We start from the raw sequence: 13,508 nt of genomic DNA, 5'->3' as shown, positions 1-13,508 counted from the left end.
TTCATTTCATTCTTCATTCTTGTGATCTTCATCATTTTGTTACATAGTGATATATTTGCTTCATTGGTTCAAGTCTCTTGGTATATTTTCGTGTATTGCATTTGCGTAATCGGTCAATTATACCCTTTTAAGTGGGAGTGAGAAACTATTCCTTTGTGAGGTCTTCACCTCCGTATAGAATAATGGATCGCTTTCGGGATACATCTGTACCTATGTCTTCATGTGATTTTCATCTCCGTATAGCCATAGGGCGCTAAACTGAACTCGGTCCGTATGAGCCTATAATAGGTGAGGATCAAGGAATCTTCCGGTTCAGGTACTCTTACTGTAGAATCGAATCGCATATAATGAGCCCTAAAAGCCTGTCTTAGGTAGAGCCGCACCGAACCATTAGTGGTTACCCGAATAGGCGCTTTATTATTTCTTGCTTACTTTGAATTCTAGCTTTATATGTTGAGTTGTTTTGTTTTGTTTTGACTATGATTGCATGACATTTTTATTATAAAAAGGTGTTGACTGACATTCAGTTACTAAATAGAGATCTTACCATGGAAAAGGGATTTCTTAATAAAGTGGAAGATAATGCGGCTATCTGAATATGGTCTGAGAAAATGCAATTAGAGAAAGGTGATAGTCTGACGGAAGGGTATGTATCAGAATTATGGGATTTCACTTGTGTTAGTGTAACCAAAAATACCTTCCAAGAGTTGAAAGAGGTGTGGAACCAATGGGACGATGAAATAAAACAATTATTTTACTGTAATTATGGTGACTTGTCTTATCTACTCGACGTGAAAGTAGATGAACGCTTGTCCAGAGCTCTGGCTTAGTTTTGGAATCTCACTTATAGCTGCTTTACCTTTGGGAAGGTAGATTTGGTGCCTACTATGGAGGAGTATACAACCTTTCTTCGTTTTCCAAATATTCAAGCTGACAAGGCCTATTCTAGAGCCGTCAATGCCCCGACTTTCGTAAAGAAGTTAATGAGCATAACAGGGATGAGTGAGTAATGGGTCGGGGCCCGGATCAAGCAAAAAGGAGATAGTAAGTGTATCCCTTAGAGAAGTTTACGGGATGATCTTGGTACATCCAAACACAAAAAAGAGGATTGATGTCTTCGCTCTGAGCATCTACGGGTTAGTAATTTTCCCTAAAGCACTAGGGCACGTAGACGAAGAGGTTTCAGATTTGTTTGATCAGCTAGATAAAAGGGTTATGCCCGTCTTGGTAATCTTGGCCAAAACCTTTAAATCTTTGAGTGCATGCCGAAGAGCAGATGAAGGAAGAATCATCGGGTGTGCACAACTCCTGCTAGTTTGGTTTCACTACCACTTTTGGAAAGTGGAAAAGGTCTCTTACCGGGCATTCTTTGAGAATTACTCTCCGCTAAAAGAATTTGTAGCTACTCCAAGATGAGACAAAATTTCGGAGGAGAAATGGATGGCAATTCTCCAGGGTCTAGAGGATGAAGATGTTGAATGGAGGGCTCCTTGGACGATCCCTAACGAAATTCTACCGATATGGAGACTTTGACTGGGTCCCTCTACTTGGGATATGGGGGGTTGTTGGCTATTCTCCTCTACTAGTGTTGGGGCAATATAGATCAAGGCAATTCATACCAGCGATGCAAGGGTTGGCCCAGTGCGAGTTTGTGTATAGGGGTGATAATTACAAGAAAAAGGTTCGAGAGATATCTAATGCTTGGACCCAAACCCGTAGAATGAAAAGTTTTGCTGCAGGTCCCTTGACAACCCATAAATATAATTGGTGGTGGGGTAAAAGAGTCAATGACAAAATCCTATGTCAAGTCTAGAAGGCACTTGATCAATGGAGGAAAACCTACAAGTGGTCCTGTCCGAGCTAGAAATCATAAAGTAGGATTTTGAAAAGAGAAATTTGGAGCTAGGAAAGAAGATAGAACAATTGGAAGAGGAAAAAATGCAGTTAGGATTAGATGTTGATGTTCAGAAGCTAGAGGTCGAAAAATTAAGAAAGGGAAAGAATAAGGCCGAAGAGGATTTAGACAGTATGAAAATGGATTATAAGAAGTTGCGTTTATCGATGAAAAATATTAGATTGGGGAAAACATCAGAGCAATGGCGACAAGAGATCAAAAAAGAAAAGATTAGAGCCAATCGATGGGAGAAAAAATTCCAAGATGCTCAGGTTCGAAAAGAGGCCCTAGAAAGGAGATTTTTAGAAAGCCAAAATGAAAAGATCTGATTAAAAGCCTGGGTAGCAGAATTGGAGAAGTCACTTCATCAGCACCGTAGTCGCAACTCCATAATTAAATTGAAAGCGAGCCTAAACAAGATTGAAGAGCTAAAAGAAAAAATAGAAGAGCTTGAGACCGCGCTACAAAATTATGAACTCCAAGTTAAACTCCTTGAAGTAAATAACAAACATTAGAAAGAACAACTCTACCGTTCTTAAGACCAAGTCAGGGATAGAGATCATATTATGGGTAAAGCTGTGGCTCAAATATAGAAGGTGACTGATCATTTACAAACCCTAGCAGATTAGGATGAAGTATTAAGCTTGAAATCTGAATTAGAATTGGGTCGGGGTCGAGAGTTAGCTTGGCTTCTTAGGAAAGTCAAGGCTTTAAGCATTAGGGAAAAACCATATATGTAATCCATTTTATGTAAAGAAATTCATTTTCTAGTGAAGTTGTTCTAATGGAATTGAATCAGAGTCAATGCCTTTTTGCATTCATTTCATGCATTTACATCACATTGCATCATATGCATTAAATTTCACAAAAAGACCCTAATTAGTTAAAATTATTTCAGTTAATCTAAAAACCAACAAAAGTTTACCAACTGAATATCGCTACAAAGCAATGGATTAGAGATTAGAAAGATTAGAACATATTCAAAAGGATATGCAAGATCAACTACAAATGCAACTGCAAGAATATTTAGCAAAAGTACAACAAGATATGAGAGATCAAATACAGTAATATCAAAGAAGCATGATGAACTAACTGAAGCAGTTGCTAGTTGGGGGACCTGAAAAGGGGAAGAACACTGTGGCCAACTCAGGGGATGATAATAAGGACCCTATCTACCCCCAGAGTTTTACCCTGATAAACGCTCAGGCCCAACCAGAGGTGTACCCACGGAGGGTACCCATTACAATCAAACCCCAATAGTATCAAACCGGTACCTCGGCGCCGATGAACTACCAAATAGGCTCTGGTTCCAATCAGGGGGATAACCCAACCAATCTCGTTGTTCTTGATCGAGATGATATGGTAGAAATGGACAAAGTAAAAGTGGAACTGCCAAAGCAACTAGAAGACAAGTACTGATGGTTAGAAGAAAATTTTAGAGCAATGGAAAATGCTAATTATCATTGCGAAATCGATGCCAAGGACCTGAATTTGGTCCCAGAATTAGGGCTCCCTCCGAAGTTCAAAACTATAGAGTTTGAAAAGTATAATGGGACTAATTTTCCAGAAGCTCACATCACTATGTTCTGCCGAAGGATGACAGGATACGTCAATAATGATCAACTGTTAATCCACTGCTTTCAGGACATTCTGATTGGGTCAGCAGCTAAATAGTACAATCAATTGAGTCGTGCCAAAATCAATTCGTGGAAAGACTTAGCAAAAGCTTTTATGAAGCAATATAGTCATGTGACGACATGACACCCGATAGAATCATGCTGTAGAACATGGAGAAGAAGCAAAATAAGAGCTTTAGGCAAATACGCCCAAATATAGAGAGAGGTGGCAACACAAGTCCAGTTACATTTTCTGGAGAAAGAAACCACAATGCTTTTCATCAACACTTTAAAATTCTCGTTCATAAACTATATGTTGGGAAGCGCTACTAAGAGCTTCTCGGATATAGTAATGTCTGGTGAAATGATTGAAAACGCAGTGAGAAATGGTAAGATAAACACGGGAGAAAACTCCAAAAGATCGACCCTGAGGAAGAATAAAAACGAGGTGAATAATGCAAGCATGTATAATAAGGGTTATTTGAAACCAATCACTATAGGCCCACCAATGACAGTAACCATTAGCCATCAGAGGCTCCTAAGGCAAGAATCCAACCCAAGGCAAAACACAGAAATTCTCTAGCTCTCATCCATCCCGATGACATATAGAGAGCTGTATCAGAGTCTATTTGATGCACATGTGGTATCCCTTTTCTACTTGAAACCTATGCAACATCCATTCCCCAAATGGTACGATGTAAATGCTCAATGCGAGTACCACGCAGGAATCACAGGACACTCAATCGAGAACTACACCACATTTAAAAAGTTAATTGAAAGGTTCATTAAAATGGAAATTGTAAAGTTTGACGACCCATCAGGACCTAACGTGGCAGGAAATCTGTTACCCAGTCATTCCGATAAATGGGTAAATGCAATAATTGAGAGTGGAGGGAAAAGAACCAAATTGATGTGGTAGACGTAAAAACCCCACTAAGATGAGTTTGGAAAAAGTTGGTAGAAGGAGGATTAATCAAACAAGATTCAAAAAAGAGACCCGAAGGGGTAAGGAACTATTGTGAATTCCATGCTAAGCAGGGTTATGAAATCCAAGAGTGCATTGAGTTCAGAACCCTAGTAAAAAATCTAATGGACAACAAGGAAATTGAATTTTATGAGGAGGTTAAGGGCTTAAAAGAAGAAGATATATGTGCCTCAGAAGAAAGATCAATGGAGAAGGTCCATAGGTCAACCACCCAGTGATTATTATTTCACGACCAAGGAGCAGTGAAGCCAGAGTACAAATTGCGCCAAGGGTCATAATCTAGAAACCTGTAACCTTTCCCTACAAGTATAGCAAGAAGGTTCCCTAGAATTATGACTGCAACATGACAATCCGGGAGAAGAGAACTTAATTAGTGCTTCAGAAGAAGGTCAAGACATGGGTTTCTACATGCGTAGTGGAAGGCACTATGATCCATCAAATGCAGGAGCGGAGCTTATAAAAGGAAAAGCCTTGACGGTTGAACAAAAGAACGAAAGATAGCCAGACCTGAATCACCCGTTAATGAGCCGGTAACTGAGAAAGAGACAAGGAATTCTTAAAATTCTTAAAGCATAACGAGTATAGTGTTGTGGAATAGTTGCACAAGCAACTAGCTCATATATCAGTGTTAGCTTTGCTATTAAGTTCAGAGACACATTGTAGCACGTTGATGAAAGTGCTAAATGAAACTTATGTAACTAGCAATATCTCTGTAAACAAGCTAGATCGCCTAGTCAACAATATAAATGTTGACAACTTCATCTTCTTTAATGATGATGAGATACCTCTGTAGGGCATGGGATCTACAAAGACTCTTCACATTACCACCCACTGTAAAGTATTTACATTGCTAAGGGTGTTAATTGATAATGGATCTGCATTAAATGTCTTGCCCCTATCCATGCTAAATAGGTTGCCCGTGGATAGCTCTCATATGAAGACATGTCAAAACATAGTAAGAACATTCGATGGAACCGAAAGGAAGGTGTTGGGAAGGATTGAGATACCCCTTTTGATTGGTCCAAACACGTATGAAGTAGATTTCTTGGTGATGGACATCAAGCTTTCCTATCGTTGCTTGTTAAGGAGACCTTGGATTCACTCGGCTGGGGCAGTGTTGTCATCACTGCATCAAAAGCTAAAGTTGGTAATTGAGGGTTGACTGGTAACGATAAACACAGAAGAAGATATTATAGCAACTATGACCAATGACATGTCATATATATAGGGGTAGATGATGAAGCGATATAATGTTCCTTTCGATCACTGGAATTCGTGAATGCAACCTTCGTTGTCTAAGGGAATAGATCCCGACGCCCAGAATCTCCAAAACTACAAGGATAGGCCTGTAACTGACAGTTGGGAAAGGAGCTTTGCCTGAGAGAGGACTTGGAAAATACCTAAAAGGAAGGGTAGAGACACCCATGCTTATGGACAAACAAGACTGCTTTGGCTTAGGATACAAGCCAGATGCAAAGCAAAAGAAGAGAGAGCTAGAGAAAAAGCAAGAAAGGAGAAAAGTGCGACTGAGTGGGGAAGAGGTCAAGTTGGAACCGATGACCTTTCCCCATATATCCAGGACTTTTGTGTCAGGAGGAACTATTCACCTTGAACGAGATGTCAAGAAAAGAGACCGCTGAATAAATGTTAGGAAATCTGAAAATCAACACCATATCCGAAGAAGGAATTTGGGGAGAAAATTTATCAGACATCTACCCCTATGAACCAGGGAGTGTTCTAAACAACTGGACTACAGAAGAGATTCCTGTAGTTTTTAGAGCTAATTCAGAGTAACATTCAAAACACACTTATTGCTATAAGCCTAAGAGCAATAAGAATTCTTTTGTGAAATAGGCTTATGTCCAACATTTTTATTTCAATAAAAATGCATCTTTGCGTATCATCTTAAGCAAATATTCTTTTATTCTTTCCATTTCATTCATAATCATACCATACAGATAATCATTCTTAGATTCTTTTGTTCTTTGTATCTTCCTTCATCCCTATAACAGGTCTTTAGATATCAATGATATGAGTGATGCTGCTACTAACTCAAAGTCTCCTTTTGAGCAAGATATGTGTATGGAGGATTTTCAGGATTTTAAAAATGATCGAGACTGTAACCTATCTCCTGATTTGTTGAGGATGGTAGAACAAGATGAGAAATAAATCCTACCTTACAAAGAGTCAGTGAAAATTGTGAGCTTAGGAGAGAAAAAAGAGGTGAAAATTGGAGCTTACATTGCCGCAGAGACAAAGCGAGACCTGATTGAGTTACTCCAAGAATTCAAAAATGTTTTCGCATGGTCATATAGAGATATTCCTAGACTAAGTACTGATATTGTGGTACACCGGCTCTCTATAAAGGAAGAGTGAGGATGAGGCTCGATGTTTTGCTAAAAATAAAAGAAGAGGTTAAGAAGCAATTCAATGCTGGTTTCTTACAAGTGGTCAAATACTCATTATAGGTAGCCAATATCATCCTTGTCCCTAAAAAAGATGGGAAAGTATGAATGTGCGTAGATTACAGGGACCTGAATAAAACCAGCCTGAAGGACAATTTCCATTTCCCCATATTGACACCTTAGTGGACAACATGACAGGTTACTTATTATTTTCCTTCATGGATGGCTTCTCAAGATACAACCATATAAATATGCATCTTGAATACATGGATAAGACCACATTTGTAACCATTTGGAGAACATTTTGCTATAACATGGATAAGACCACATTTGTAACCATTTGGAGAACATTTTGCTATACAGTGATGCCATTTAGACTGAAAAACACAAGAGCGACATATCAAAGAGCCATGGTAACCCTATTCCATAATATGTCGACGATATGATCGCCAAATCTCGAACAGAAGAGGAGCATGTGCAAGTCTTAAGGAAATTATTCTTGAGGTTGAGGAAATTCCAGTTAAAGCTCAATCCAACAAAATGTACCTTCAGGCTAGGTCAGGGAAACTGCTAGGATTTGTAGTCAGCGAAAAGGTGATTGAGATTGACCTGGATAAAGTCAGAGTTATACAAGATCTACCTCCACCGCGTACTCAAAGATAAGTTCGAGGTTTCTTAGGGAGGTTAAATTACATTGCCTGGTTCATTTTACAACTAACCGAGAAATGAGACCTCATATTCCGTCTTCTCAAGAAACACAATCCAGGTGTATAGGGTGACGAATGCCAGAAAAATTTTGACAAGGTTAAACAATACCTGTCCAATGCTCCAGTGCTGATGCCACCTAATCCAGATAAGCCACTGATACTGTATGTGGCAATATTTGAGAATTCTATAGGATGTGTGCTTGGCCAACACGATAAGTTAGGAAGGAAAGAAAGGGTGATATACTGCCTTAGTAAGAAGTTCACTGAGTGTGAGACGAGATACTCGCCAATTAAGAAGTTGTATTGTACCTTAATCTGGTAAACCCAAAGATTGAGACAGTACATGTTGTACCACACAGCATGGCTTACCTCGAAACTAGACCCTCTAAAGTACATGATGGAGTCAACGCTTTGAATGGAAGGATGGCTCGATGGCAAATTCTGCTTTTCTGATAAAGCATAATTCATACATATTTTTATCCCATGCTTAGCCTATTTATGAATGGTTTCTCCTTAGATTTGGTGAATTTGATGCGCCTAATCCATTAATTTCATGTTTTATACTTAGCAGAGCATAGGAGAGTAAAAAGAGCGAGAAACGGGCTGAAAACAGAGAAAATGGACCCACATGGGAAATCAACATGGCCTGGACTTTCTCACACGGCCGTGTCCCTTTGGCAGGATTGAAGCACAACTTACACGGGTATACTATAGGCCCGTGCCTGTTCAACAGCCTTGGTCATGGCTGGAGTAATCGCACACGGGCGTGTCCCTACTGAGCCCAAGTATAACCCTATTCAGAAAAGGCCAATTTTGGGGGCTATTGGGCATTCTAAAGCCTATTTAAACACCTGATGAGGCACTTAGAAGGGGGACACAGAGTAGGAAGCAAGGAATTACTCAAGGAAAGCCGATTGATCCATCTCAGAAGCTGGATTCATCATCAAGACTGAAGATCTCCCTTCAAGTTCATTCTGGAGTTTTGGGTTTTCTTATGTTTTGTTATCTTTATGCTTTTGAGATGTTTTTGTTCATAAGTATTAACTAAACCCCCTAAATACCTAAGGGGAATGAAACTTAAGACGGATCTTGTTATTATTTTCTGAATTGTATGATAAATATTTGACTTGTTCTTAATTATGTGTTCTTAATTCTTGTTTTGATATTCTAGGATATTGATTCAAGTTAAGCTCTTATTCAGAGGAGGAATAGACCCTGTCTAAGAGTAAATTTATCATAATTAAGCAGAGTTGATTGCACACCTAGAGATAGGGTGATAAGATTTTGCTGGATTAGGGTAAAACCTAATAAGGGAATCCATATATCGAGTTAATGCAATTCTAGGGTGTTAATTAGAAAGAGATTTCAATTATTCAACCTAGGGTTAGACGTTATTAGTCTCAAGAGAGATAATAATATAACTTAGGGATTTCTACGGATCAAGTCAAATGAATAAATCGTCTAATTCAGAGTCAAATAACAAGTGAAGTCTAGGTGGATTTTTCCTTAGGTGTTGTCTTAATCAATCAAATTTTCCCAAATTTTCTTTCTGTGCATTCTTAGTTAGTAATTAGTTTAGATAACCGAACCTCTTAATTTTTAGGCTAGATAATAAAAAGGAAGTAAATACTAGTACTCGTAGTTCCTTTGGGTTCGACAATCCGATCTTGCTGAACTATACTACTGTTCGATAGGTACACTTGCCTTAATTATGATAATAAGTTAGTCTCAAGAACGATCCTTTCATAAATCTTTAAAACTTGTCACGAATATCACGTATCAAGTTTTTGCCCTGTTGCTGGGGAACTAGGATATTAGAAACACTTGATTTTTATTACTTTAGCCATTTTACTTTTATTGTAATTTAAATTTTTATTTTCTTTTCTAATTCTTCATTTATTTTCTTCTGACAGGTTTTTCTAGTTTATGACCAGAAGAAACCCGTTAGGACCGTTACTGTTTGATAGTGAGCTCGATCGTACAGTTCATAGAAACTGAAGAGAAATAAGACGAGGCTTACGATACACAAAGGAAGAGCACGAGGACGATACTTCATCCACAACCGAGGAGATGGCTAAAAACTAAGAAAATGCGCTACCTCCTATGATTGCTGTTAATCAGAATCCTGCTCTGTGCACTATGTATGATTATGCTAAACCTTCTTTAACAGGAACTGAATCGAGCATAATTAGACCTGCTGTAGCTGCAAATACTTTTGAACTAAAACCTAACACAATTCAAATGATACAGCAATTTGTTCAGTTTGATGGTTTGCAGGATGAAGATCCCAAAGCTCACTTGGCAAATTTCTTAGAATTTTGCGACACTTTTAAAATAAATGGCGTTTCTGATGATGCCATTCACCTTCAGTTATTCCTTTTTTCATTGAGAAACAAAGCTAAACAGTGGTTGGATTCGTTACCACAGGGGTTAATCCCTACTTAGGAACAAATGACCGAAAAGTTTTTATTAAAATATTTTTCGCCAGCTAAAACGGCTAAATTACGTAATGATATCTCTTCATTTGTGCAGATGGATTTAGAAACACTCTATGATGCATGGGAGAGATACAAGGACCTTTTGAGAAGATGTCTTCACCATGGGTTACCACTCTGGCTACAGGTCCAAACGTTTCATAATGGCCTGAATCATTCGACTTGGCAGATGGTTGACACAACTACTGGCGGAACCATCAACAATAAGACACTTGAAGACACCTATGAATTTATAGAGGAGATGTTACTGAATAACTATCAGTGGCAAGTCATGAAGACAAAGCCAACAAAAATAGTCAGCGTTTATAACGTCTATTTAGTCACCATGCTCTCTAATCAGGTAGAACTCTTGAATAAGAAAATTGATGGTTTCTTTAGTTCTTCACAGGTTCACTTAGAAATGCAGTGTGAAGCAAGTGGAGGTGGATCAAGTAGTTCAGAATACCCACCTTATGGCCACAACATGGAGAACGAGCAGTTAAATTACATGGGTAACAATCCTTGATCTCAAAACAATCCTTATAGCAATACTTACAATGCATGTTGGAGGAACCACCCAAATTTTTCATGTGGAGGCCAAGGAAATCAGAGACCACCACCTCCTTTAGGCTTTCAGCAACCACCATACCAGCAGGAGAAAAAGTCGAACCTTAAGGAGATGCTAACTAAATTCATCTCTGTGTCAGAAACTCATTTTTAGAATACCGAGACGGTACTTAAAAATCAACAAGCATCAATCCAGGGGCTCGAAACTCAAATTGGACAGCTCGCCAAGTTGATTTCTGAACGACCACAAGGTAGCTAGCCAAGCAACACTGAATCTAACCCAAGGGAGAAACTCAACGCGATTGCAATTCAAGATGAGGAACAGTTAGTTACAAAACCAAGGCCAGAAATGATGGTAAGCAAAGGTAAGAATGAGGTAGGCCACAATGACCCAAAACCGATGAGTACAAAATATAAACCTCGTGTGCCATACCCAATGCGACAAGGAAAGACCGATCAGATGAATAATTTGGTAAATTTCTTAAACTTTTAAAGAAACTACATATTAACTTACCATTTATTGAAGCCCTTTCGCAGATGCCAAACGTAGTCAAGTTTTTAAAGGAGCTTTTAAAAAATAAACGAAAGTTGGATGAGGCGTCACATGTGGAGTTGAATGTAGTTTACTCAGCCATATTATAGAATAAGATACCCAACAAATTGAAGGATCCAGGGAGTTTTATGATTCTTTGTTTAATTGGTAGTTTAGATGTTCATCATGCATTAGCTAACTTAGGGGTAAGCATTAATGTTATGCCTTATAAAATGTTTAAACAGCTAGGTCTTGGAAAACCCAAACAAACTAGGATAAGCATTCAACTGGCTGATAAAACCATTAGATTTCCTAGGGGTATCATTGAAGATGTTCTTGTTAAGATCGATAAATTTATATACCCAGTAGACTTTGTTGTTCTATACATGAAAGAGGATAGTAAAGCACCTTTAATTTTAGGACGACCCTTTTTAGCGACTGCTAGAACCATTATTGATGTTGGTATAGATGAACTCACACTTCGTGTGGGAGACGAAACAATCACCCTTCAAGCTCGTAATTCGAGTAACACATCAAAAATTGAAGGTGGTTGTATAAATCATTCTACTAGTACTGATCATGTGGTGAAACCTTCTGTGTAGGAAACAGTTACGAAGAACGCATATGAGTCGTGTTCAAACAACATCAAGGGACCTATCTATGAAGAACGAAGGCTACAAATCGAGGAGATAGATGAATAGCAGACACAAAAATCGAGAACACCCGATAAGCCGAAACCGAGCCAGGACGAGCTCAATACCTCACCAAATTAACTTACAGTTGGAGACAAAGTACTACTAGATGCAGCAGATCCTTGTAATACCACTTCTGAACCTAATGAAGAAATTCCTCTTACGGTACTCAGTATTTTCTCATATGGTACAGTCAAGGTAAATCATCCCAAATTCGACACATTTAAGGTAAACAATACTCGTCTTAAACCTTATGTTGATAAAGTTTATAGCAGGGATAAAGAGTGTAAACTCCTCGCTCCACCTCGACCATGAAAAAGTGAGGTAAGTCGAGCTTAGACTATAAATAAGCGCTTCTCAGGAGGCAAACCGAGCACTAATAGTGTTAATTTCTTTAAATTTTAGTTTTTAACATCTAACATACTGACCAAATCATGGAACGCAGGCTTTCTAAAGACCACACAGGCATGCATTCGGCCGTGTGAAAATAGTGTAAGATTTTTTCTCCAACACAGGGTGTAATAAGTTGCCATGGCCATGCGATAGGGCCGTGGGAAAAACTGCCAAAATAGCACAGGCGTGAGACACGCCCATGCCACGAGACCGTGGTTGAAATTGAGAATGTAACACGGGTGTGCGGCACACCCGTGCTATCCACCCGTGGTTGACACTGTTAAAACAAACAAGGGTGTGGACCTATGTACACGGGCGTGGAAGAAGCGAACGAAGCAAGACACGGCTATTCGACACGGATGTGTGCACCCACATGCCCAAGCAACACGATCGTGGGCCGAATGTTAGATGTGCCCAAATTTAAAAACCATGAAACACACGGGCAAAAATTAGGGCACACGGGCGTGTCCTATGACCGTGTGCCCCAAAATCTATATAAACACCTCACTATTCATCATCTCCCTCCCCAAAAATCCCTAACCCTAGCCGCTGCAACTCCACAAGCCCTACCCCCACGCCTGTGCGCGGCCTACAACATCGATTCTGATGCCCCAAGCTCCTTCCTTTTACGTTTGTTTACTCTTTTCTCTCTATTTTCTTTATATATGTTGTTTTCTTTTATGATTTCTCTACTCTATTGAACTATTTTGAATGAATATTCATAGTTAGAATATTAAAATACTCATGCTTGTTTAATAAAAATTTTGTCATTTTAGTTACTACATAATGCTATACTCTTTCATTTTTCATTGTTTCCATAAAATTTATGCTTAGCCACATGCATTCATTCATTATTCCCATAATCCTATAAATTGATATATTTAGTTGTTTTAGTTTATATCATCTAGTAAGTTAATCTCATGAAATATTCATATTTAGTCTTGATTTTCCATACTATTCTTGGGGCATATTGGTTTAACTTTGATTTTTCAATGTAGGTACAATGTCGTCCTCATGTGGTAAGAAGACCGCTGTTCCTGCCTCGAAGAAGAGGAAAGGAGCAGCGTTATCCTCAGGTCCTACCATGGAGATTAGGCACCCGTTCCTCCAGGTTTCCATGGGACCCCAGGAGGAATTATATCAGATATTACGAGACCGACCCCTAGGTGTGTGCCGCTGCATTGACTAGACTGTACTAGAACAAATTCATTTGGTTGACGCAGTCCGAGTGATAAACCGTAAT

General features: G+C 38.9%; 1 non-coding gene across 1 annotated transcript; it reads right to left on the bottom strand.

Annotated features, from left to right (window-relative positions):
- Positions 1–10,106: 10,106 nt before the first annotated feature.
- On the bottom strand, positions 10,107–10,213 carry LOC128287614 (small nucleolar RNA R71). The gene has a single exon (XR_008278313.1). It is a non-coding gene; the product is annotated as a small nucleolar RNA R71 (small nucleolar RNA).
- Between the last annotated feature and the right edge of the window lie 3,295 nt (positions 10,214–13,508).

Source organism: Gossypium arboreum, chromosome 13, assembly GCF_025698485.1.
Source record: "Gossypium arboreum isolate Shixiya-1 chromosome 13, ASM2569848v2, whole genome shotgun sequence".
NCBI classification, from domain to species: Eukaryota; Viridiplantae; Streptophyta; class Magnoliopsida; order Malvales; family Malvaceae; genus Gossypium; species Gossypium arboreum.
Note: the sequence above shows the minus strand (reverse complement) of the source record. Positions and strands in the feature narration are given on the sequence as shown.